Below are 5466 nucleotides of genomic sequence, written 5' to 3' on the forward strand. Positions count from 1 at the left end.
GTCCAGGGTGAGAGGGCTGGCTTCAATCATTCTTGCTCCCCTCAAAGTCCTAGAGGCGAACAAGTCGTGGAGGGGCGGCAGATTGCAGCCAATCACACTCTCAGCAGAGCGAATGATGCGCTGCAGTCTGCCCTTGGCCTTGGCAGTGACTGCAGCGTACAGATGGTGATGGAGGAGCAGAGGATGGACTCACTGATGGCAGTGTACACAGTAAAATCCACAGTGTTAAATATGCAGTGTCAAAGTGTTGGTGTTAATTTACGGAGTTAAAACAGTGGTGTCAAAAGTACTCTGAGAAGCCACGCCTCTCTCCTCGCCTCATTTCTAACGGCTCTAACGGATTTTTCTCAGCGCGCTTTTCCTAACGTCGACCGACTGCGGTAAGTGTCTTTTAGTCACCTATTAAAGACAGTATTTTGGCATTTCAACAGGGGCAAACATTTAGAATACCTTAATAATGTTGGCTCGCCTTATTCCAGCTGTCTTTGCATTTTAAAATGACAAATTACAATGGATTAACATGACCGAGTTGGGAACTAGCTTATATGTGGTCAACGTTCAACAAATTAAGACTAACAAGCTCATGTTAGTTAACTCAAACTCAACAGCACGACGAGCTGTTAATACAGTGTGGAGGGGTGATTATTTTGTAGTCTTTATGAAACTACTAGCTACTCAAGTACTTAAGTTAGCTAGCTACTGATATTGTATTCTTGCAGCCGCACGGTCGACTTTAAGAGGACATTTGAATCGGTTACATTTATATTATTAATATATTTATCTATTTTATGCAGTCATCTGTTGATTTAAGTTAGCTGATCTCAGGTCTGCTGAAACTCGCAGCCACGCCTCCATTTGACTCGTTCAGAACAACATGACTCAAGCTAAAGCACGAGGGAAGCATTGAAGCTAGCAGCTACTATTACAGACTAGCTAACGGCGCACAGCAGTGTGCTGACGTCCTCCGCCAGAGACCCGCGCTGAGAGCGAGAGGAGCAGGACGTGTGTTACTGGGCTCGATCACACCAGACGCGCCTCTCAAAAACGCGTCGCCCGCTAAACCATTGATTCCCTATGGTACGGCGCGACTTTCATATTTTAAATATCTTGAACCCAAAATTAACGGTTGGTTGCGCACGCAGGTCCGTTCCACAGGTGCACTGCGCTGTTTTGCCCGGCGTATTTTTGCCTCGGCGTTTTTGGTGCGGCTGCGTCTTTTAGAGTCGCGTCTGGTGTGTTCGAGCCCTAAAACGGCTCCTGCTGCTTTCTGCTGTAACGTCAACAAGCTAACGGTGTGCGCGGGGTGTAACTACAGAGACTTTTAACTGACCAATGTGCTGCTACTCTTTACAGGGGCCATGCTACTGAAGGCGAAACTCGGGGGTGTCCAAACATTTGGCCGAATAACGGAACCAACTCTGAGGGAGTTTTTGGCTGCAGGTAAGACATTTCACAAAGACTTAAGTTGTAATAGTAATATAATGTTGCTATTTAAAATTGATATACTGGAATATCCAGAAGGTTATGCTACATTTAAAGTCCTCTGTTTTTAAAATTGTATTATGTGTGTTTGTGTATATTAATTCACGTTGTCTATGTTTCTTCTTCCCTAACCCCATAACTATTGATGCACAATGTAAGACACTATTGGTGGTAAAATTATTGATTATTTTCTAGATGTAATAGTTATATTTTTAAGTGGGGGATCAGTGTTTCCTAAAGCCTAAAAGTACATCCTCAAAAGTTATTTTACTCCCAACCTAAATGTATTCAGTGTACTGTGATATGAATGCTAAAATTAAGAAAAGTAACCTTTTGGGATTTAAAAAAAAAGGCTAATAAATGTATCAAATTGGTTGGGGATCAATTTCATCTCCAAGCATTTTATTTCACTTGTTTTTTTATTAAAGCCTTTATTTTAAAGGTAATAATACAAATTCAACAAGTATTGGTAAGTAATAAACTAATGTTCCATATCGAATGACCTTTATGATTCTAGCATTTGCAAAGTTTGGTGTCCCAGCCATAACCGAAGGGGTGAAAGTTGTTGACATGCAGGAACTGAGTTGGATGACGATGTGTTTGAGGACGTAGTGAAGGATCCATCAACTGGGGCGCTAACCATCAAATACGACACAGGTTTGTTCCATTTGTAATGCATATTATTTAATGGGTAACTGAGTCTTTTGTCACGTGAAGCTAAGTTGTTCAATGGATAAAGGGAAACATTTGTGGGTAGTGTGCATTTAATGTTTTTAATCTCCCTCTTTCTTCTTCAATCATGGCTAGAATCTGTCTCCGGTGCAACATCCTGGGAGCAGTCCCAACCATCAGCCCTGGATTCCTCAGACTCGCAGGATACAATGATTCTTTCTGAAAGCCCTTCTGTAAGACTACAGAGGCTAAGCAGGTGAGAGTTGACGCACAAACACCAATAATTTTGTTGTGACACATTGAAATCTGTTCCTGATTAATATTGCAGAATTGAGATTTTACATTACATTGTTGAAGTTGTTTATTTCTTTCCAGCATTTAAAGCTGTGGAATTGTGGCTTCAAAGCATCTGGAAACTCAAATCCACAAGAGCCTTCTAATCATATCATTTAGGGTCTCTTGTACATAAGATGGCATCTCAAAGTATAACAAAATAGCATTATCAAAAAACTAATTTTAAATAATGAATGCTTACTAATGTACAGAATGGAATGTACAGAAGTCCCTAATTTTTCTTTTTGTGGATTTGGTTCTCCTTGTGACTTCAAGTCAACTATGAATTATAATGGATATACTCCTAACAGTTTTTCTGTGTGTTTAAGTTGATGGAATCCATTCTTACCAAGAAATCTGGTGGGGAACTGATAATAAATTAATACAACCGAACCAAGTCCTTGATGGATGAAAGCAGAAGTAAAATGGTGAACATTCTAGCAGCTGACATAACAGAGAAAAATGGGTAATTTACTAATTGTTCTTAGTTGTTCTCAATCTGTCATTAAATTCTGGAAATATGACCTAAAAAAAAGAATGTCTTATTTAATCTTGCAGTACATCACCACCCAGAGAGTTGAAGGAAATGTATGCCAAAGGTATCGTGGCCTTATTCCCCTACCTCAGTGACCCTTATTCCAAGAATGGCTATGTGAGTAAAACACAGTGATGATTGTGGTTGTGTGAGATGCTGTATTGAAACGTGTATAATTCTTCCAGAGCATGATGTTACATTTTAAATGTTACTAATGAAATGTCTGTTTTGTTTTCCTTTTATCCTCCCAGGAGCATTATTATGATGGTCAGAGTGGGACTGGGTACCTCGCCTGGAGGATTAAAACTATTCAGAGGTGCACTGCTAAAGACAGACGATCAGCATTTGGAGGTAATTCTGTACTAATACTGGAGATTCCTCCATGTAGAATCAGTGATTGCCTTTTATTGCATATTTTTTTCCAGTCAATAATAAATGATAGATTTTTCTTAAAATGTATGTCAAATCTAAGTTACCTAAATTGTTTTCAATATGCACATGGTTGTGATCTGTATTTATCACACAATATTTTTTAGATGGTGTTTAATCAGCCAAAGGACCAGATGACATGTCTGGAGGACCAACTGTCAGACGAGAGTCCGAGTTTCTTCCAGAGACTGTCCCGAGCGACGATGAATGTAAAGAAGCCATCTCATTGATGAAACATTCTGCTGATGAGGACACACTCAAGAAAAAGATGAAACTGACATTTGTCTATCGCCGCAACATGATCCTTGACCCCCAGCAGTCAAGGGACATCCTGTCTGACTTTCCGCGTTTTAAAGATGGCAAAGGCTTGGTAAATATCTGACATTTTAGATGAACAGGAAATGGGCATTGACACTAACAACAACTAACAATTATGTTTGGCAGATTATGAAATCCTGACACTGTCCCCCAACATCCCTACACTAGGTTGAACAGGATTTCGTTCTGATGTTTGGAGAGGATACATCAGACAAGCTTCTGGAGAAGTGGCCAACCACATTTAAGAAAAAGATCATCAAACAATGCAGAAAGCTTCCATCCATCAGGGAGCTTGAGGAACACCTTCTGGCAGCTGATCCTTCTGAGGATGGCACTGAAGTGGATGTGGACTTTGGTAAGCCGTTTGTTGTTTTGCATTCAGACTTGAAATATATCAACTATTGATTATTAACATATGTAAAGCTGATTTGAGATATTAATATAAGAGAACATGGTGTATACTGAGGAAACCTCAAAAGCACTAACGGCTATTTTTTTTGACATTGCAGATATACTGATGTGTGTTAACAACAAAACTGTTACAGGTTGGGACGGGGACCTGTCTTCGCTTCTACTGTTGCTGCACCTGATTCCACCTTCTGCTCGGGGTCGGGAGAAACCAGGAAAGGTGTCTGCATCCCAAGCAGAGAAGCATCTTGTGGTATTCAAGAAGGTTATACATTTTTCTAATTTATGACTAATTTTAAAATCCCACCACTGATCATTTACATTTCTTACTATAGTTCCCAATACTGATAAGCTTTAAAAACATTACACTGACATTAGCCAAAAAGCATCAAAGTTGTAAGGGGATGTATTGGGAGTCTTTCAGCAAGGGAAGATTAACTTTAGGTCCAGGAAAGATGGTGACACTTCATGAGCTAAAAGAGGGTTCAGAGATTGCTTTCAAACTTGGAGCTGTATCATCTACCAGTGTGTTTTCTGCGAAGTGGATAAAACATTATGGTACAGAGTACCGCCCCAACTTCATTATCTGTACTGTGTTTAGTAAGATAAGGACTATTGTTGTTAAAGATGACTGTATTGCTCTGTGTAAACTTGCTGGAAACCATCTGTTTCGATCAGCATTACCATGCCTTTAAGGTTAGGCTGCATCCTTACAGGCTTGTCAAGGTATTGCACATAAATGACCTGTTTTATAATAAACCATTTGATCTTCAAATGCAGTACGGCATGGCAGACTCCACCTTGTACATTGTCCCTTATTGCCATTTTATGCAGGTCGAAGGTCAATGTTTTGTATTGTTGCCCTGCACAATAAAGAAATGTGAAATGCATTATGTTGTGGTAACTATTTTTTTTAATTGTTAATTTGGTATGTTTAAAAAAAACTAACTTGAAAATGAATTTGATGTAATTTTACTCCAGAGTACATTCATTTAGAAAATGCCAGTGTCAATGGATGTTAGAATTGTACACAGTCAGTGTTGTGTTTTCACTGTAATAGAGTAAATTATCAACACAGTAGTGTGTAACATCAACACTTACCAGAGTTATTTGACCTTCTAGTGTTAACTTTTTACAACTCAATACAGTGTTAATGAAGATGGGAATTTAACTATTGGAGTTGATTTGTTATCACAGAAGAGTTAAATTATCAACACTAATGAGAATTATATTAACACTCACCAGAGTTATTTACCTGTAGTGTTAAATTTGATTAACACTACAGTGTT

At 39.1% G+C, this 5466-nt stretch overlaps 1 long non-coding RNA gene across 4 annotated transcripts; it reads left to right on the forward strand.

The window, feature by feature from the left end:
- The first annotated feature begins 258 nt into the window (after positions 1-258).
- On the forward strand, positions 259-4974 carry LOC130193975 (uncharacterized). 4 transcript variants are annotated; one of them, XR_008831750.1, is made up of 10 exons: positions 259-380; positions 1354-1440; positions 2000-2139; positions 2290-2410; positions 2817-2953; positions 3046-3139; positions 3274-3373; positions 3559-3821; positions 3938-4124; positions 4315-4974. It is a non-coding gene; the product is annotated as an uncharacterized LOC130193975 (long non-coding RNA). The 4 variants fall into 4 exon arrangements; XR_008831749.1 differs by lacking the exon at positions 259-380 and adding an exon at positions 556-1077; XR_008831751.1 differs by lacking the exon at positions 259-380 and having other exon boundaries at positions 556-1440; positions 4279-4974.
- Positions 4975-5466: the final 492 nt, after the last annotated feature.

Source organism: Pseudoliparis swirei, chromosome 5, assembly GCF_029220125.1.
Source record: "Pseudoliparis swirei isolate HS2019 ecotype Mariana Trench chromosome 5, NWPU_hadal_v1, whole genome shotgun sequence".
NCBI classification, from domain to species: domain Eukaryota; kingdom Metazoa; phylum Chordata; class Actinopteri; order Perciformes; family Liparidae; genus Pseudoliparis; species Pseudoliparis swirei.